Source organism: Metopolophium dirhodum, chromosome 9 (genome assembly GCF_019925205.1).
Source record: "Metopolophium dirhodum isolate CAU chromosome 9, ASM1992520v1, whole genome shotgun sequence".
Classification (NCBI taxonomy): Eukaryota; Metazoa; Arthropoda; class Insecta; order Hemiptera; family Aphididae; genus Metopolophium; species Metopolophium dirhodum.
The window spans coordinates 8,800,896-8,821,952 of record NC_083568.1 but is presented as its reverse complement, the minus strand read 5'-3'; the positions used below and the strand labels follow the sequence as shown (position 1 = coordinate 8,821,952).

The 21,057-nt window shown below is 31.2% G+C and overlaps 1 protein-coding gene across 4 annotated transcripts in view; it reads left to right on the top strand.

The window, feature by feature from the left end:
* Window positions 1-21,057, top strand: part of LOC132952368 (RYamide receptor-like) — a 121,555-nt gene that overhangs the window by 28,709 nt on the left and 71,789 nt on the right. The window contains exon 1 of one of the 4 annotated variants that reach the window (XM_061024654.1): window positions 7,481-7,499. The exons of the other annotated variants lie outside the window; for them this stretch is intronic. The gene's annotated coding sequence lies outside the window, so the exon portion shown is untranslated. Of the gene's footprint in view, window positions 1-7,480; window positions 7,500-21,057 lie in introns of those variants that run through there. 4 annotated transcript variants of the gene reach the window in all.

Sequence of the window (21,057 nt, the reverse complement as noted above, 5' to 3'; positions counted from 1 at the left end):
ACAACACACAATTTTAGATTTCACTTCGTCCTAATAACACGAAACACATTTTTTACAACCTATCCTTTTTGTTTACGGTTGCGCAAAACAAATATTCGAATGCTAAAAATATTCTGCTCTAATTATTATCAAAACCTACCAATAAAAAAGTTTGCATAGTCAAAGGTTCAAAATATAATAATTATCATATAATCGCTGTTCGCAGTGTTTTTCACTGTAACCTGAAATTATAAAGTAGTTGATATAGTAGTCAGACTACTGACACATATTATTATTATAATAAATTTAATCTACCGATTAGGTAATATTATTCTCCGAAATCCGATAATAGTTATTTGGAAAATAATTTCACTGCGATAAACACTTGACCGAATTTGTTGACTTATTCGGAAATTTATTCATCAAATAAATTTATTCACCGATGAATAAACTGCAAATTGAAAAACTGTGCTTTAGATAGAAATATATAGGCTGGCGGACCGTTTCCGTTCAGAATAGTTTTTCATACGCGAAAATTCATACACAACTCATCATATTATTATAAATCCAATTTAATTGAACACTTAACACCTGCTGTGCCGTTCTTTGGGAACGAATTGTCGCACACACATCAAACTAGTAAGTTTTCTCGTCCACAATCGTCTTCCGACTACCGAAGATATCATCGCTCGTCCTACTGCCACGAACGTCGTCGCAAGTATTATTTTGTTTTGCTAATAATATCCGATCTATATCGTGGGACTTAACTAATCAATTTTTAAGATACCGAGTTGGGTATGAATACAATATTGTTTATTTTAAATGACTGAAATAATATTGGTTGATGTCAAATATTATATGTATAATTTTTTTTTTTATAGTTTATAGTTTAACGCGTCAGGTTTAGGTCGGGCCTGAATTGCCATTTTGTACAATATTGTACAAAATAAATCACACAATAGTACGGTTGTTAAATTTGTATTTGAATATTATTGATTGTTAATAGTGCTAGAGTAATGTAAACGCAGGGCGTGGGCATGGGAACATCGTTTTTTTCACATGTTTATGAAGGTGTACATTTTTTTTTTGGCCGACAAAAATTTCACAAAATATAGTGTTTAATATAATACTGAATAATTTTGGAATTAAAACTTGTTTATGGCAATGCTGGTTTAACAGTTAACACGACTAGAGGAACGTATCATATTTTATCGCACAGATTGTGTGTAGGTGCGTATAATACGACGAAACTAATTGTCCGAAGTAGGAAACATTTACCGGGCGATGGAATTATAAGGGAGTAATTCAAACTTAAGTGGCAAACACAGGCTGCCAGTGGGTTATAATTACGTTAAATTCGTGCAAACGGAACAAAATAAATTATTTGTTCAAAACGTGAGTACCTACACAAGTCTGATAGTACATATTGTAAGGTAAAGAAATATTTATCGTTTAACGTTTTAATAAGAAACATTTTAATAAATCATCAGTTTCATAAATTGTTTAACGATTATATTAATGTAATGTCTGAAAGTCTGAACCCATTGTGTTTCGTCGAATTGCTCATAAGGTAGTGTTGTATATTATGTACTTACAACCAACCTACTGTAATATATATTTCATAATCAACAGCTGACAGCTATTATATGGGTACAGTAATGTTTAAAACCGCAGTCGTAAAATAAAGTATTTAATACATATTATTTTGGATGATTTACATTACTTTAGAACAAACTAACGCATACCATTGCAATGCCGTAAATTATTATTTTACCAGAATTACAGTTGAATAATATTATGTAAGTCGAGTGAAATGCGTGCTGTCTGCTCTCTGCTGTGCAGTTCTTATACTCGTAAGTTTACGTAAAATTTAAGAATAACTGTAGATAGGTACTTGCCAGTGCGGTAAAAGCATCGAAAATAAATGGTTGCCATCGAAAACGGAAGAGGATACCAGATACCTGCAGTATGGTATAGGAATCGGTTCCTTACGAGCTCGCGCAGAGACTCGCAGAGATTCGTACTGTAAATAAGATGGAAAATCGTCGCGGACATTAAGTATTCCCAGCAGAGCTCTTTCGCCGATAACGCAGACTCGACGTGACACATATTATTACTATCATCACTATGCTAAGTCGACCCGACCCGCGAGCCAAAAGGAAACCGGACGGATCGCTTTAGTTAAAACAGACCATACTATTATAGCGACGTCTGCCTGTTAAGGTACATATATATATATATATACATAATAATATGCGGACGGACCGAACCCGCTGTGATGTAAATTATCACTGATAGATGCGGTGATAGGATGGCAAAGGACTCGGATAAAAAAAGGTCGACCACCGAGTGTGGCACATGTCGAATAACGATTGATAGGGCGTTTTTATCGCCGAGAAAATCCTAGAAAATCTCGACGAAATGAACGGCGTGGATTTAGCGTATATACATATTATTATTATTATTATGTTTTCCGTATCGACGGCCAATAAAGTAATTCGGTCGTCTGGTAATACGAGATATTATTATTATTATTATTATCGAGACTTTCCCTCGTACATCAGCGGCTATATCAGGACGTATGGCACGGTGTCCTTATGGAATTATGTAAGGGACATAAACCCCGCCGGATATCGCGATGGGTAGTGTTAAGACGATTGCAAGACACATCAATAACATTCTCGTCGTCGATCTAACATATAATGCGTATTTGTCACTATCGGTATTTACCATTTAGTAACAATATTAATACACAGTCTGTCTCAGATGTTTAGCCAGTCACCCTATGCGTAGGTACGTGTATGTCTGTGTAAAATTAATAACTACGTTTAATTGAGAATCACTCAAAAAGAAATCTATAAAACGAATTCCTATTTAATAGCGAAATATTACAAAATTTAGCTAAATTTTACAAGTGTTTGTACAATTAGATTTTTGGAATTTTCAATATAACCATTTTTTTCTAATCTTATGGTTTAAGTCAATTGAAAATTATATTGAAATTCTCTAATAACTTACTCCTAGGTTAAGTTTTCGATACCTTTGAGAATATAATTGATAAAAGCGTCAACAAAAATAACATTGTACTAGGTACTACTAAAATGTAGAACAAAATACCATAATTAGTTACAAATGATATTATTTTAAAAAAGTATTCGATCGGTTTTACATTTTTGCCAACAAATACTATTCTAGCAGCCAGTAGCAGGTATCGAAACCTAACCAACATTAACTGTATGGTGAAACACAAATGTACATTTCTGCGTTTAAGTGAACTATTGTAAAATACCTTTCCTCATAAAAATATATACAACAAATTTTGGCAATCAAACTAATTTAAATAGTGTAAATCGATTTACAGAGCTATTACTTTATCATTTTACCATTTGGCAGACTATGTCAAACTTTACACGGTGTATCACATCCAAGTAGGTTCTGCAGGTGGTGGACCAACGTTTTTCTTTCGAGATCGTTCAAATAGGCCGTGCATAAATGCTAGAAAAAAACATTTATAAAAATCAAGAATTAGAGAAATACGTCGTCGTGGTAACAATCCATTTTGCGTGGACTTTCCATTAAAAAAGATGTCAACGGTAAAAGATTTTTACTAAGACTGCTGAAATAATAAATATTCATATAAGAATCTTATGCACAAAAATTTTTCTTTACTTTTAAATTTTAAATATGTACCTATTTATTACTTTTGTTTAATGTTTTGAAAAAAAATAATAATCTTTTTTAGTTGAGCGACAATTTAATAACATATTTTTATTCAAAGAATATAACGACCATAAAAAAAACGCTGATTCGAGATTCTATAGGCAAATTTTTCCACCAGGGCAGTGGCGTAATTTAAATTTTTTTGTGGGGGGTCCAATAATTCCGACATAATATAGGTAGGTACTGATATAAAGAAATATTTTATATTATTTGAAAAATGTGAAAAAAAATGTTTAATATTCACGTCACTCGTGATATTATAATGTTATACTTAAACCCGATGCAACAATACACGGAAGGCATTATTAAAGCAAAAATTCAAATATGTTAAGTGTAAATAAACAAGTACCTATAGCTCCTGTACCTATACCTAACCTATATAGTAGACTTGTGCGGTTGCCACATTTTTCATTTTGTAAATTAAAAAAATATATAGGTACATGCTGTACAGTATAATACACTAACATGTTATGTTTATTTTATACAAAGTGGAAATACTCTGATGGAAAAAATTTAATCGGTCTTGAATCGGACATACCAGACTGACACGTGGTTTAACGGTGTCATAAAGTGACCCTCCTGAATGTCATGCTTGAAGCATACTTCCAACAAGCAAACACTTCTTTAACGAATGCGGACATTAAATTTGAAGGACGCTAATCGAAACTTAAAATATGACAGCATGTCGTTGCATACTGCAACTAATTTTTTCCCCTTGATAACGTATTTGAACGGATTGCAATGACGGGTTCATTGCACGTCAAGAATCTTTGGGTTTATTTCCCTTTGGGTTGTCTAAGGAATAAAGAAAACAAATTAATAGTGAATGCCTATGCCTATGCCTATGCCTATGCCTAACCTATAGGTGCCTAGTATGTTTTTAAAAATACATTTTTGTGATAACGAAAATAAAATATGTTTTGACTTCAACATTTAGATCTCGACGAAGTGTTAATATAGTTATCATTATTATTCTATGCATCTCAGTACCAGAATGGTATAAGTAGTAGTAAATATACAGCCAAAAATATAATATTATCTGATATTTCAAAAAATTAAATATTTATTAATATCCTGTTTATCTATTGATTTTGGGTATTGATAAATTATAAAACAAAACAAACAGAAACCATTCTGTAAAACGTCTTGCAGAGTGAACATATTATAATTAGTGTGATGTTATTAATTATTATTGTTGCCAATATTGTCTGCAGCGTATAATTTTTATTTGGTAATTTTTTTTTCATAATTTCAAACTGCATTACAGTATAACGATAATAATACCACAGTGACATTATTATAGGTTGGTGATGTCTATTGTTTAGCTGGCGGTTAATGTTGAAATTCCGACCGCATTAGAAGAGCTATGGCAGAATATTCCGATTCACCCCATCTTGTTGGAAATTGTATACGACCGTCACTGCTGTCACCGTCACTAACTTTATAATGGCGTTGTTAGGGGGGCCATCGCTCATTTTATCCAGAAATAAACATGTATTGTCTCGCACTGCCACACTGTCAACTCCGGGGCATAGGTTCGGGATATTATATACTGTAATAATAACGTGTTCACGGCCGAAATAATCGTTAACTACCTCCACACGAGATCCGCGTAATGCGTTTGCGAAGAACTTCAGAGATTATTGTGTACGCGTAAGCGAACCGTGCACGTGTTTTATGAAAATTTCATACGAAGAGACGACGCGACGTTTCCATGGAATACTTGTAACATATTGTAAATTTGTATTGTATTGTTACTTCACTATAATATGGCTATAGGATTTATGTGATATATGCATAATTGGCGTAGGAGTGGGGTGTCACCAGTGTTCGGATTAGATATGTAGTTTTTTATCTAGGCAAAGATAAAGATGACCTAACTCATATTTATCTAGATAATTATTTATAAAACATAAACTTGGTTTGACAATCTGTATAAATATTTAAAATTCGTTTGTACAATTTCGCTATATTTATCAATAAAAATTTATCTAGATAAATTCATTTAGATAAGTAAAAAAATTATCTAAGATGAACGTTTAGATACCTTGTAACTATTAATCTAGTCAATCTAGATGAACAAAATAATTATCTAGATAAGTCCGAACACTGCAGGGTGATACTTGAGAAAACCTCCAGGGGTAGCAAAAAAAAAAAATGAAATTGTCTTATAAAAATGTGTGTTTTAAATAGTGAAAAAAATTGTTGCTCATCAATATCCGCAATCCTATATTATACTTAAAACTTCATAGAGGTATTCAAATATAGCTAACTAATATTAAACACTGTACATATTTAAGGACCATTGCTCATTTTATCCAGAAAAAAACCATGAATTGTCTTGTCTACTCCGGGGCATAGGAGTTCGGGCTATATTATAATAATGGCGTGTACAGCGTGGTTTACGGCCGAGATAATCGTCAATTACCTCCACACGGGATCCGCGTAATGCGTTTGCGAAGAACTCCGGAGATTATATTGTATACTGCACGTACAAGCGAACCGTGCACGTGTTTTATTATTATTTAGTTTTATAGAAAGTGAAAAAAGTTGTCGTTATGAAATGTCCGTAATCTTAATAATATACATCCTATTATTTATGTATGTGTTCAAGTATAGCTAATATAATATTAAATACTGTCGATATTTAAGGACCATTGCTCATAAAGTTATAGCAGTACAACCATAACAGACCCAGGGGGGGGGGGGGCATAGGTTCGGGCTATATTGTGATAGTAACATATTGTATACAAAGTCAAAATAATCGTCAACTGCCTCCGCACGAGATCCACGTAAATGCATAATGCATAACTCTGGTGATAATTTTATCCAGAAAAATAAACACGCGTATTACAATATGTACTATTGTCTTGTAACACTCAGGGCCATAGGTTCGGGCTATGTTGTAATAATAACAAGTACGACGGGGTTACACGCAAGCAAGTCTATCAACATTGCATGTATAGTACGACGAGACGACGTTTCCACGAAATACTTGTAACGTATTGTAATGTATAATATAATTATGTGCTGTATACACCATGGCTAATGGCTATAGGATTTATGTAATGTGCATTGGCGTGGGCGTATATACATACTGCTCGCATAATCACAAGCGCGTCTAGCGGGCAACGCCGGCCGGGGATTTATATTAAAATATATAATGTAATCGAACGTGTCCCGACCGACTCACTGACTATGATCAGAGCCTAAACAATGATGGATCGAGACTTGGGATTTTCACGGCACCTTCGCCACACGTAAGTGCAGCAGTCACTAAAAGAATGAATTTTCCAAAATCCGCATTTTAAGGTGGAACTCGCACAGCAGTATTTTGAGAGTCATGATGAACATTTTTGAATTTTGAACACCATTAAACCGGATTTTCGACGGGCGACGAATTGTTCAAAGGTTGAATCACAATTTATAGAGTTGGCATTTTTGACGGTCAATGGTCGAGTGCACGGGGTCAGCTATATAGTTCATTATAAAGTTGATTATAATATTTTTATCGCATGTTCTAGTGTATAATATTGTTCTAGAAAAATTGTCCCACTATTTTATATTGCTTGGATAAATCATAGACTTATATTATTATTGCTGAATGCTAATGTATTATATATTGTAGGTCGTATACATACTGCTCGCATAATCACAAGTGCGTCTAGCGAGCACCGCCGGGCGGGGACGTCTATTAAATATAATGTAATCGAACGTATCGCGACCGACTCACTGACTATGATCAGAGCTTAAACAATGATGGATCGAGACTTGGGATTTTCACGGCACCTTCGCCACACGTAAGTGCAGTAGTCACTATAAGAACGGATTTTCCAAAATTCGCATTTTAAAGTGGAACTCGCACAGCAGTATTTTGAGAATCAAGATGAACATTTTTGAATTTTGAACACCATAACACTGGACTTTTGACAGGCGCAGGGGCGTCCTCAAGAGGGGAGGGCGAATGGACCCCATGACCTCTATTTTCTTAATAAAAGTATTATTAATCTGTTAATTATATTTTGTTTTTTGTATCTATAACTATGCTTATGTCGAATACCCTAATGACATTACATACCCCGAGTTCAATCAGGTAAAACACCTAGTAATTGGTGTATTTTTATATATATAATGTGTGAAGTTCGCCCCCCCCCCCCTATGAAACGGTCTAGGAGGCGACGGGCCACTGGACGGGCGACGAATTTGTCAAAGGTTGAATCATAATTTATAGAGTTGGCATTTTTAACGGGCAATGGTCGAGTGCACGGGGTCAGCTTTATAAAATTGATTATAATATTTTCATCGCACATTTTAGAGTATAATATTGTTCTAGAAAAATTGTCCCACTGTTATAAATTGCTTGGATAAATCATAGACTTTTTTACAGTTATTGCCGAATGCTAATGTATTAGATATATCGTCGTCAAAGTAGAAAAAATTGCATTACGCCGACGGGCGACCATGCACTTATATATATTTATTTAATTTTACAACAGTTGTACTACGCTCCATGCGAACGCGACTTGCGACGAATATAATTTACAGTGCAAATATTAAAATCGTGTCTTGAAAATTGAAATATTGTTTCGTGTTCACTGGGTATAATATTATGTCTGTGATTACGTAAAAGCAAATATGATATTTTTTTTTACCGACAATCACATAACATGACACGTATATAGGTGACTATTTAGGAGCTCTTTTAAGAATATTATAATTTTTTTTTTAAATCGATATACGCTTTATGTATCGCTGCAGCGTTATTTGCGTTTGTATTTATCTACAGATTTGCCGTTTGCATTCCGAATATTCGACTAGATTTTCAACACACATCCCTTTGTATGGCATATTTATATTGATTATTGACTATATAGGTACAATAATAGTCGGTACGGAGACGTATAATATTCTGGTCGAATAAAAATATGAGAACACGTCTTCTTCTTCGATTTATTATTAAAATGTTATCAAATATTTTTTTTTTTTTGTTACCGACAATATTTTATGATATAACATAATAATATGACACATATAGGTAATCATCATAATTATTTAGGAGCTCTTTTAAGAATATTATTAATTTTTTTTTCCAATCGATTCGCGCTTTATTTGTCGCTGCAGTGTTATTTTCGTTTGTATTTATCTAAACATTTTCCGTTTGCATTCCGAATATTCGACTGTAGATATTCAACACCCTTCTCTTTGTATGGTATATTTATATTGATTATTGACTATATAGGTACAATAATAGTCGGTACGGAGACGTATAATATTCTAGTCGAATAATAATACGAGAACGCTTCTTCTTCTATTTATTTTTTAAAATGCTATCAAATAATTTAATTTTTTTTTTTTTGAGCTTTATTTAAGCCACTGTATACAATGTTAACATAATATATTAAGTTGAGTAATGTAGACATTATAAAGTAAATGTCCTGTAACAAATTCTGCCGCTTTCAGTGACGTTAATTATAATTACCGTGAGATATAGATACTGTTATTTTTTTCCTTAATATATCGCTTGTTTTTATTTAAAAAAAAAAAAAAAAACTAAACCTCTACTGTTTTTGAATTTTTTTTTATAAAATGTAATTTATCGCTCATATAATTGGTATTGCTGATATATTTTATCTTAATTTGTTTATCTATAACGATTTTTCACTAACTTTTATTTACCACGCCATTCCAGAGTATTATATCTCAATTAGGTGCCATGTGTTTGAGACATCATTAATTCGTGTTTATTTAAAGATACTATATATATATATATTATAGTGTAACATTTCTTTGAACTTTAATTCTATGTACAATGTAAATGGAAATAAACTATATGTATATAGTTTTCAAACATTTAGTCGAATACGCTTAATAAATTGCGATTTTACTGTATCTGAGTGGATATTGTTATTAATTCTACGATTAAAATAATTAACACTGTTTTATTATAATACACGATATCGTGTTTATTTATTGAACTATAAGCAGTGCGGTACTAAATACATTATGATATTAAATTATTATTTACTCAATTTGGAGTAGGTACCTATGTAGTATATTTGGCTGACATTCACAGAAATAATATTTGTTAAATTACAAATTATTCTATCCATTATTATAGTCGATTAGTCAAATATTGTTTCAAATATATTTTACGAATTGAGAATATTAACGTATTTATTATTATTATTATTACGCCGTAATGGAATTATAGCAGAGTATATTAATATTAAACGCGTATTATTATGTGGATGCAAATATTAAGTATTTATTTTTCAATTATAATTCAAACTACGGTTGAAATAAGAATTCGAACAAATATATCGCGCAAAACTCAAAATATATATTAATTTTGTCTATGCATTTGTATTTTAATTTATATTGTTCGGTGCACACAAAGGCGCCATAGTATATTAAAATAATGAAACAACGACAGAATTATATGTCACATACGTGTACTATGTGCAGTGTGCACTTGTAATCAGAACTTGTTTCAGTAATGAGAAATATTCAACAGTCATCACACATAATATTATTAAGATACATTATTACACCTCTACGCCATATATACAATTTACAAATATACGAATGGTATTTTAAGCGAATGTATATAATTATTTTAAATTGTATTGTTCCAGAAAAAGATATTTAAATGACATTTTGCAAACAGTTGTACAAATTCGTTTTGTTTGGCACAGTAATTTACTTGAAAATAAGAGTGGTATTTAATTGAGGCAATATCCAGAATTATTTTAATAGGAAAAGGGTATTTTAAGATGTCTTATGACCAAGACAGATTCACATCGGAAAAAAATATATATGAAAAAAAAAAACATTGTGACAAGATAGTCAAACGAACGACTTACAATTAATATTATTTTTTTTCTGAATAACACTAAACCATTGAAATATCTTCACATTTACCTTAAATAATACGTTTATTATATTATTGAATTACAATTTTTTCCTAAATTTGTATTCCGCAATTACATACATCAATAATAATATTATTATATTATATTTCCCTGTGCATAATGATATACGAATGGTACCTATGTATCTTTTTCAATAAGTAATTTTATTTATTATTATTAATTTATTTTTGTATTTATAAACCCGTGGCAACTTAGGCCATTGGGTGGTTTTTACTGTGGGACAGGGTACTGAAAGTTTAAACACGTGTGTTTTGGTTTTGGCAGATTTTCAAGTGGGCACCCGTAGGTATCTGCCTTGCCCGGGTGGGGGATGGCGGCACTTCTCTCCGGACACCGTGACTTGCCCGAAGAAAAATGCCGCCCGTGGCCGGCGTGCGTCGCAACCGACGCCTTAACCCGCTCTGCCACCCCGTCCCCCTTTCGTTTATTTATTATTATTATTGAACTTTTAGGTCCGACGAAATTACTAGTCACATTAGCTTATTTTCAATAATTATATCATATTTTCGTAAATACATAATGTTTATGGCATTCACGAGTTCAATATTTGGTAGGTTCGACGTGATCGATAAGAACTTTTGGTATTAAATCGATCGACTATTCCAAAAACACAATGTGTGAAAAAAAAAAAAATGATTTAAGCGCCGAATAATATTGTTATTTGTATAAGCTGAGGAGACATTTATAGTAGCTGTTATAAAATATGTACGGCGAACAATGAACATACACTATTGTACTGAAAACACTGACATTTATGTAGATGCTGTTAAGGCTCAAATTATAATGATAAATCAAATGACTATATACACCACGTCGCATAATCGTGTACTGACGATAATTTATTTCATTGCGGCGAACTGCGACGACGATGGTATTATCTCCGACCCAGATAAATAATAATAATAATAATATGCTGATGGACAAATAACAAACGACGACATTCAGAGAAATATTCGCACGAGAAAACACTTTTCAATCAATCAGCCATCGGATGTAAGGATGACTATGTGACGTATTATAGGTACCAGACTTATGGTTGTAAGTATATATTATTATTATGCTTGAACCATAACGAAAAACGGTTCGGTCGATGCGTAATGTATTATTGAGAAACCGGAAATGTATGCATTTGCATATTATTAATGCTCGACGTATGCACCGTAGCTCTCAAAACGTAGGCATTTCACATCGAACTGATTTCATAAACCATATTTTGACTTTGCATATTTAAGGGGTTTAAGCGTAATATCTTGTTCGTAAGGCATGTAATTTGCATAATCCGTGTACATATATAATGCTCCACTAACGTCTTACACTCGGTGGCCAATAATAATTATTGTCAAAATATTGAGTTCCAGTGAACTTACAATATCATTTACTTCCGGCGAAGTATGAAATATTTTATAATATTTTCAAATGAAAAACAATTTAATTGATCTTGGTTACGAAAAACAATATCTTTATTAATTCAATAAACTTTTAAATAACAATATTATTCCATTTATCCAAATTGATTTTTTCGAATTACTTTGTTCCGACAGGGCATATTAATAACTTAAATTGTTTTTTTTAATTTATATTGCTTATAATCCTATCAAATCAATCACTTAGAAAATTAAAAGTGTATATTATGTATAGCAAGAGGTACATACGTTTTAAATAATATGTATATTATTGCACTATTTAATTGTTTTAGTAATTGTTTTTTCTAAGAAAAATTTTTTTACATGCTCATAAATATAATTAGTATTAGCCTATAGTTAAGTATCTCTTTCCTCCGTCTCAATCGTTGGCTTTGGATGTGATCCATATTTTACCAATCTTATGCGTATAATATTATATCTAAATTGTAATTAACTGTAATTGATGGAAAACATGTATTATTATTAAAATTATTATAGTATTATAATTTGACAAAATACTTTTTATAATCTAGGACATAAATTCTGTACTTCGCAGTACACATAAAGTAGGTATAATATTTTGTCAAAGTGCGTTTTCAAAGTTTAATCAATTTTACATTTATTTGAGTTTTTATTATGATTTAAATTTATGCACAACCTACAATAAATAACATAATGCTATAAAGTTTAGTATATTTTGGAAAACATAATCACACATTAAGACATTAGAAATGCAAAATACCTTAATGCCATTTCTTTGTACAGCTAATGTTTCCACGGTACAATAAAATGAAAACCATAATATCATATTGTTATACTGTTGAACAACATAATTTTAAGACTGCGCTAAGAAAATATTATGGACGTAGAAATTACATTTTTTATGATCGTGTAACCTTTTGTCCTGCAATATATGTGATTTAATTACATTACAATAATATTATGTGCGCTGCAGTTTTGTTCGAATTTTCTACGGACCAACTTCATAACGATAAAATAATTTACGAATCAAATCAGAGAAAATTGCGGTGGATTAAATCGTGAGAATTACTGGATAACAATTCATAAGTATCTGCCAAAACACCAGAATTTACAATGTACAAACGTAATCTTTAAATGACAAAAACAATTATGTAAGATTTGTTTGCAAGACTAAACCAAAGTCTCTCGTACGACTGGATATTATATTTACGAGAAGAATATTATTAATTAATTTGGAAATTAAGTTTTAATATTGTATTTATTTATTTATTTTTTTTTTTGAAAAAGGACATCGTTAAAACCGGAGTCATTTTTGCCTCTTCGCGTTGTTTAACCCTATTAATTTCTTGAGTAGGTTTATTTAAAGATATTATGATTTAAATATTATATTGACCTGTTTTTTTTTTTTATTACTTATTAAATTATGTGATTACTCGAAATATTATTAATATATGTAGATGAAAAAATGTATCTCCCGAATAGTGTTTGTGTTGTTTACTTTAATATACATAACAAATGAATCAAATTTATTAACGCTTCAAGTCTCAAATAATAACTGTAATAACATTTATTTTTCCACTACATTATCCCTTTCTTAAGTTTACAAATTATTTATATATTTTTAGCTTTAACGTAGACAAAACAAAGCATTAAAATTCATTGCGGATAAAACCTCAGCATATACCACGAGGCAAACTCTTACACTTATTTTTATCGTCCGACTTATAAACATAAAATAAACATAACTGTAAAAGCAAATTAAATTTATAGATCGTGAATATTTATTATAGCCGAAAATTGTCAGCCGAATTCGTAAACATATTGTTCTGCATTTTAAATTTACCATATTTTAATATTTTAGAAAAAAAATTCTTGTATCGTTCATATTCTGATTCTTCATTTATAAAACAAACAATAGAATAGTGAACAATGTGTACAGTTAAAATAATTATATTTTTTTTTAACTACCTATATTATGTTTGAAAAACCTCAAAAAATAAATAAATAAATTCAAAACATTATAATATTGTATTGTTACTGCGGAGACCGACAATTATTTATTATTACGATGAACTATCGGATACATTAAAATAATATTAAATTCGACTGAATAGTATAAGACGTCCTTAATTTTTATTTTTATAAACACCGTAAATGATTACCTCGAATATTCCGCTGAATGATATTATCAGCACGGAAATTTTGATAGACACATTATCATATTCGACCTAAGTTGACAAAGAAAAATAAATCTACAGCTCAACAGAACCGTGTTGAGTATTAATATTAAGTTTATATATTTATTATTATGAACATTTGTATTGATGCAATATAATGAAACCCAAGTTCGTAGCAATATAAATGTGTAGCGATATATTCGACTCTCGTATTGTACGGCAAAAATTATGTAGAATAGACTTGAATAGACTATAATTATGTAGAAAAATACTTGAATCTACAATCGTTATATTTTAAACTGTTTAAGAAAGTCATATGCTCGCAATGAATAATATATTATTTACTTATTAGAAAACTTTAGAAAATATACATTGATATTTTAATATATACTTGAAATATCTTCACAAAACTATTCTGGTTTTTTTTTTTTTAAATTGTTGTTCAAAAGGGTGGATATTGAATAAATTATCTTGTAGAATGTAGACAATTATGCGGATTAAATACACATACAAAACTAATATACGATTATATATTTTTATTATTTGTTCGTACAATATTGAATTGACTGGTAACGATACAAACATACAATTACAATTTAATTACATAAGAAGTATAATACAATAATAGGTGCACGATAATAGGTAGTGCCGTGTATAATAGTTACACTATGAACAACTTTTCAAATTAATTAATATCCAAAAAAAAATGTTTCACCATAATATTATACACAACTATAAAATTGTACCTGGAACAAAAAATAACAACTATGATAAAAACACGGTTGTACATTTAAAAATTAAAATTGTGTGCAATGTGCATAATATATACAAGTTAGTAGTTGTAATCACGGAATGATCTAATATAATATGGGTATAAAAAATGCCAGATAATGTAAAGTTCTGTCCATCATATTATTTTGTTGTGAGTCCAATTAATTAGTCGCGTTAACAATTTGAAACTGCAGGCACATTCAAATAATTAAAACGACTGGGTACTTGTGTTTTTAAATACATATATTTTAAGAAACTAAAAAAAAAACAATATCCAGATGGAAATAATAAGTGTTTTTCTTATAAAATATATATATGTCAATAAATATAATATACCTACGACACATCAAACTGGGTAAATAATTATTATTGTAAATTCCATAGTTTTATAATAGAAACGGCTCGAGGCTTTCGGAAAAAAAATAAAAGACATGCGGCTTAGTTTAAAATATAATACAATAACGATAAATCTTGAGTACGATTTTCAAACGTCGATGATTTGAATTATAACAAATATGAACACAAAAATGATTATACCATAAATTTCACCGTTATCTACAGTGTTTTTATTTACGATATTTTTCATAACGCTGTGCGATAAACGTTGCGATATAGACGAACCAGCTAAGTAAAATAATTTACTCGGTCTACACATATAATATCATATAGAATCGAAAATGTGTGACTACTGGAGGACATAAGTTGTGACGTTTAAAAGTCCAAAAAAAATATCATAGGAATAGTGCCATCTATACTCGCACAAGTTACAAGCTGTACTGTACGACTTGACATGGGTTAAAATCAATCTATAGCTTTATATTGTTTTCCGATTTGCTTCTGTTGAAATATTAAATAATACAATCAAAATTAAAATTATTAATTTTGTGACTTTCCACTTCTATATTCCGGACATATTAATTTTTTGATGTAAACACAAACAACTGGAGACGGATTCAACGAAAGCCAATACGTAAATCCAATATCGTCAAGAGTTGTATATTCGTATTTATGAGTCTACATAAAAAATAAGCCTTGAATTAAGAAAGTAAGACATAAAGGTAATCATTGTAATAACTGTGTTAGTATAAGTAGGCAATTGATTTGAAGATTGTTTCTTCAAACAAAATGTTATTTGCCATATATTTTGTATATTTTGTTATAATAGTGTATAATCTAAAATTAATTAAAACAACGATGATTTAAATATACAAACAAATATTCGATTATCGTAAGCCCAAAACTAAATTCATGTGTGGGCAATGCTATAGAAACTTAAAGGGGTTGAACAAATACTAAGCTGTAAACACCCTCCAAGTTTCAAGGAATATATTGATATAGTTTTAATAGAAAACGGTCTGGTAGTTTTTGAGTGTGTAGAGGACAGACAAACAAAGAAACATTCATTTTTATATTTACAGTATGCATTGACAAAATCTCAAAAACGTACAATTTTAAAAAAAACATACAAACATTTTGAAGAAGAAAAATAACAGAAATGTCCGCATCGAAAATAACTGAAATGGACAGACAAACTCACGTGCGTTCACCAATCATGTTCACCCGATCCTATTTCAAAAAAATGATTCACTAAATAATTATTTACAGTAAAAAGAGGTTTCTCATTTGAAAACAGAAGATTTCATCGTCACAGGACAATTCCTTAAGTAGTAACAAAAAAAATTCAACTATTTAAAAATATGGTTAACGAGTAGGACGAGTAGGTATATATTCAAAAATCAGAATTTGAATAAATATTCATTATTAAAGGAAAAATTTGAGGTGAGCATGCTTGGTGAATCATCCTGTATAATGCGTACATATATGTACATATTATAATATTCTAAAATATAGCTATGCAGAAAAAAAAACAATACATTATTATGATCGATAACCGGAACGATTGATCTACAGCCCCGGATTAGAATGCAAACGCGGTATCCGTGGTTCGGCGGTGATCAATGAGTGCACATCACACGCGTCATCGAACAACTGAAGTGCAAATCGTCGACCATTTACACCGTTGTGGCTGCCGTCAGATATTCCCCCCCCAACCCCCCGATTGAGGTGATGGAAACGCGTACACAGCCACCGACCATATAACCCTTTTGGCTAAATGCCCAAATGTATCGGTAGGTGTACCGTTCCTCATCGGTAAGTAGATAATGTCATTTTTGACGTTTTCGAAACGTGTTAAGTGCGTCGGGAGACTGCCCACCCGATGCTAACTGGCCCACACGGTTTTATTGGCGCCTGTTCCGGACACGAGACGATTTGCCTCTCCGGGAAAAACAATAAAATATTATTATGAACACTGCGCCCACGGATTTCCGACGACGAAAAGCACAATAAAACGGCACGTCGTCATCGCACTCGCGTCAACGTGCGGAATTAATATAAACTATTTCCGGGTGACCCATTTATTATTTCAACGCGAGACACAAGTCATTATTTCATAAGCTATTAACGTTTTTGAGAACATGTACTTTACACGATTTTGAGTAATCAAAAAACAATACTTTTATAAAAAAAAATTTACTATGGTTCACAGTTTTGACAACATGCATTTATAATTCCATAAATCAGAATATTTCTCTGAGTACTTCGATGCATAAAAATTGAATTTTGGACTAGTAGTTTATTACTTATGAGTGTCAAAAGTTTATATGAACGGAGTAGTGGACCAACGTTTGCGGGATACCTACTCATGACCACTCCAATCCATTAAACCTAACTTTAAATACTTATAAGTTATGAGTTTATAACTCATAAACAACTCTTCCAGAGTTAAATTGTTATACATCGAAGAACTTCACAAAATATTCTTCTATGTAATTTGATATTAAAAATGTATGTTTTCATTCAAAAGAGTAAAATTACTTAAAAAAAATATACAAAGATTAACAATTTTAAAAAATATAATTATTTTCCAAAATTAGTGTCTCAGGTATGTAAATAAATCACCCCATGTATAATACTATCTGATCCCATGCACTCCGTTGCCTGTAAAAAATTACAACTTTCAAAAAAACTGTGATTGTTCAACCTCGTTTTGGGTGAAATTCAGCCTTCTTGGTAGGCAATCCGACCACGTCGAATCGCGGACAATATGTAACAGCATATCAAGTAGGCAATTTGCGAAAATTTTATTTCGCGCATGCTTGCACCTGATCTGCCCGATTAACCAATGGCAACCAAATATCAAATACTAATTTATATTAATTAATTCTCCTGTAACCAATAGCAACCATTTATAAACAAAAATTTCCACCATAAATTTCAAAATCCCCATTTGAGCACCCCCCGGGTTGGACCTAGGAGGGTGAAAAATACTTTACTTTCAAATACCTACCAAATATACAAAAAAAATTTAATTAAAATTGGTCGAGCCGTTTCGGAGGAGTTGGAACACTAACACCGTGGCACGAGACTTTTATTGTATTACTAGCTAATCCCGATCACTTTGTTGCCCGTAAAAAAAATTGTGATTGTTCAACTCTTTTTGGGTGCAACTCAGCCTCCTCGGTAGACAATGTGCGATCATTTGATTTGATGAATTATGCTTACATATGATCTGCCCTATAACCAATAGCAACCATTTATAAACAAAAATGTCCACCATAAATCTCAAAACCCCCATTTGAGCACCTCCCCGGATGGGTGGTAGGAGGGTTAAAAGTACTTCCGACCTATTCTCAGACCTACTGAATATGCACACTAAATTTCATAAGAATAATGTGACACGAGAATTTTATATATTAGATTAGTTATTAGATTATACGGAGAGATTGACAAACCATTATGCTCTCCACTACGCGTTTTTCTTTAATAATTAAATTATTCAAATATTGTGATTTTTAGTTAATTAAGCACTTATAACTTAGGACCATATTTCCTATTTCACACCATTCATAGAATGTTAGGTGGCGATCAGATTTCGTTTTTATATTTTATTTCAATATAATTCGATTACGTTATTCAAAATATAGAATTATAGAACGTTAATTAAATGTTTTATTTTCTGAAACAGGTATTCGTTTGTCTGTGCACATACCTCATTACTTTACGTGACAATAATATTTCACAAATTAAGACATTATATAATAGAAAGTAATAAAGAGTATTTTTTAAAAATGAGACATCAAAAATATTTGTTTGAAAAAAATTTCATGAAGGGAACAAACATTGTTGAACACTTGAACACCATATTATGTATTATATATAAAATAGTAAACAATATTATCTAAAAAAATATCATTTTAAAAAGAATATAATAAAAGAATCTGATATGAGTGAAATACTCGATGGTTTCTCATTCCAAATTATTATTAGGTCAAGTTTAAGTGACATTCGTGTTTCAACCGAACCTATTGTCTAATTAAAAGCCCTAATTACGTCTTTATTCTAAAGTTTCTTATATATTATATATATATATATATTGTATTAGAGTCGTTGAATTCGTATTGTTGCGTTACGGTAAGTTCTACGCTAATCAACTAATCCTCAATAGGATACTGTGCAATTCAAAGTGAACAATACATACCTAATATTACTTTCGAGTGAAGTCCACAATAAATGTGAAAACTATTGTATCAAACCGATTATAATAGTAGCTTATTGTTCGTAGGTATCTACGTTTATTTAGAAACATTATTGCCATAGCCGCGTGACTATAATATAATTAATTGAAAAATAAACCAATTTTATATTTAGTGTAAAGTAAAATTGCTAGGTTATGTCATAAAATAATATTGTAGCTTGGTATGGCGTGGTGGTTGCATTTAGTCACGAAACGTGTTCTGAGTGCAGGTACTGGCTGGTGTTACTATAGTTCCCTGATTGGTTACCACCCGAGTTTTTGTGACAAATTCTCGACACATATTGTACACACGTGTTCTTTACTGGGATATCAATAAAAAAAAAAAAAACGATAATTTTCTGTAAATAACAATCAAGGGCGTGCAATCAAGGCGTATAAAGGCGGCACCAGATTTTTTTGTCTAGCTAGGGCCACTGATTTAAAGGGAGGGCCAGTGGCGTAACAAAATTCTCCTTACCCATCGGGTGATAACAACTTACAATTACAGGTTAATAAAAAATGTAAGTCACTATCGAGTGTAATACCAGCTATTTTTGAAAACTTCAATAACCCTCTTCCTCTTCGATATGTTACTGAGTAAAGCCATAATATATCCACTAATTTACAACACTTCTTGAGCAAAAAAAACATACATTTTAAAAATTACAATATTATTTCATAGAGGGTGCCCATGGGCCAGCCGGGGGCCGAGATGTAAGGGTGGGCCACGCCTGGTCATCCTGGCCCACCCTGGCCCACCCCTGGCACCACCACTATCATAAAATAAATACACGTGACTTTTTCAAGCAGTAGTGATGTCAACGCCGTCGTTGAAATAAGTATTTGCAGTAATAGTACAGTGGTCTGTTGTAGTACCCAAGTTCATTTTTTAAAAAAAATAAAATCATTAATTCTTGTTATAATTAATATCGTGTGGCATGAGCGCAGGTACTTCTTCTTAATTCATTGAAATATTTCAGAGTACCTCTTCTGTTTATTTCTAAATGACATATTATAATGGTCACCAAGTTTCTGGAAACTTTGAGTTTTTTATTCTTGCACGAGAATATAAGATATACGAAGTATAGTATAGGTCTGAAGAAGATAATATTATCTTTGCATTAATTGATTTTGTATAGTCATATTATAGTGTTTTGATTCGATAGCTAGATAGGTATTAGGTGCCACATAATATAATTGAATTATTTACATTATTTATAAGCTTTGATGAAATATTCTATAAATCCTGTGATTAATAATAACATACCTAATGTGGTTTTAAATTTTTTTTAAGAAATTAACTCGTAAAAACGTGTGTTTACGATTCCACTATACATATATTTTATGATTTTAGTACAAAAGGGTTTTTATAAAAGATACACATTATAAACCTAATGTGTCATAAAGTATTATTATATACAAATTTTATACCTATGCACTGTTGAAGTAAAACTATTGTTATACTATATCGCGCAATAATACTAATAAATTATTCACAAAACAATATTATCTAATAA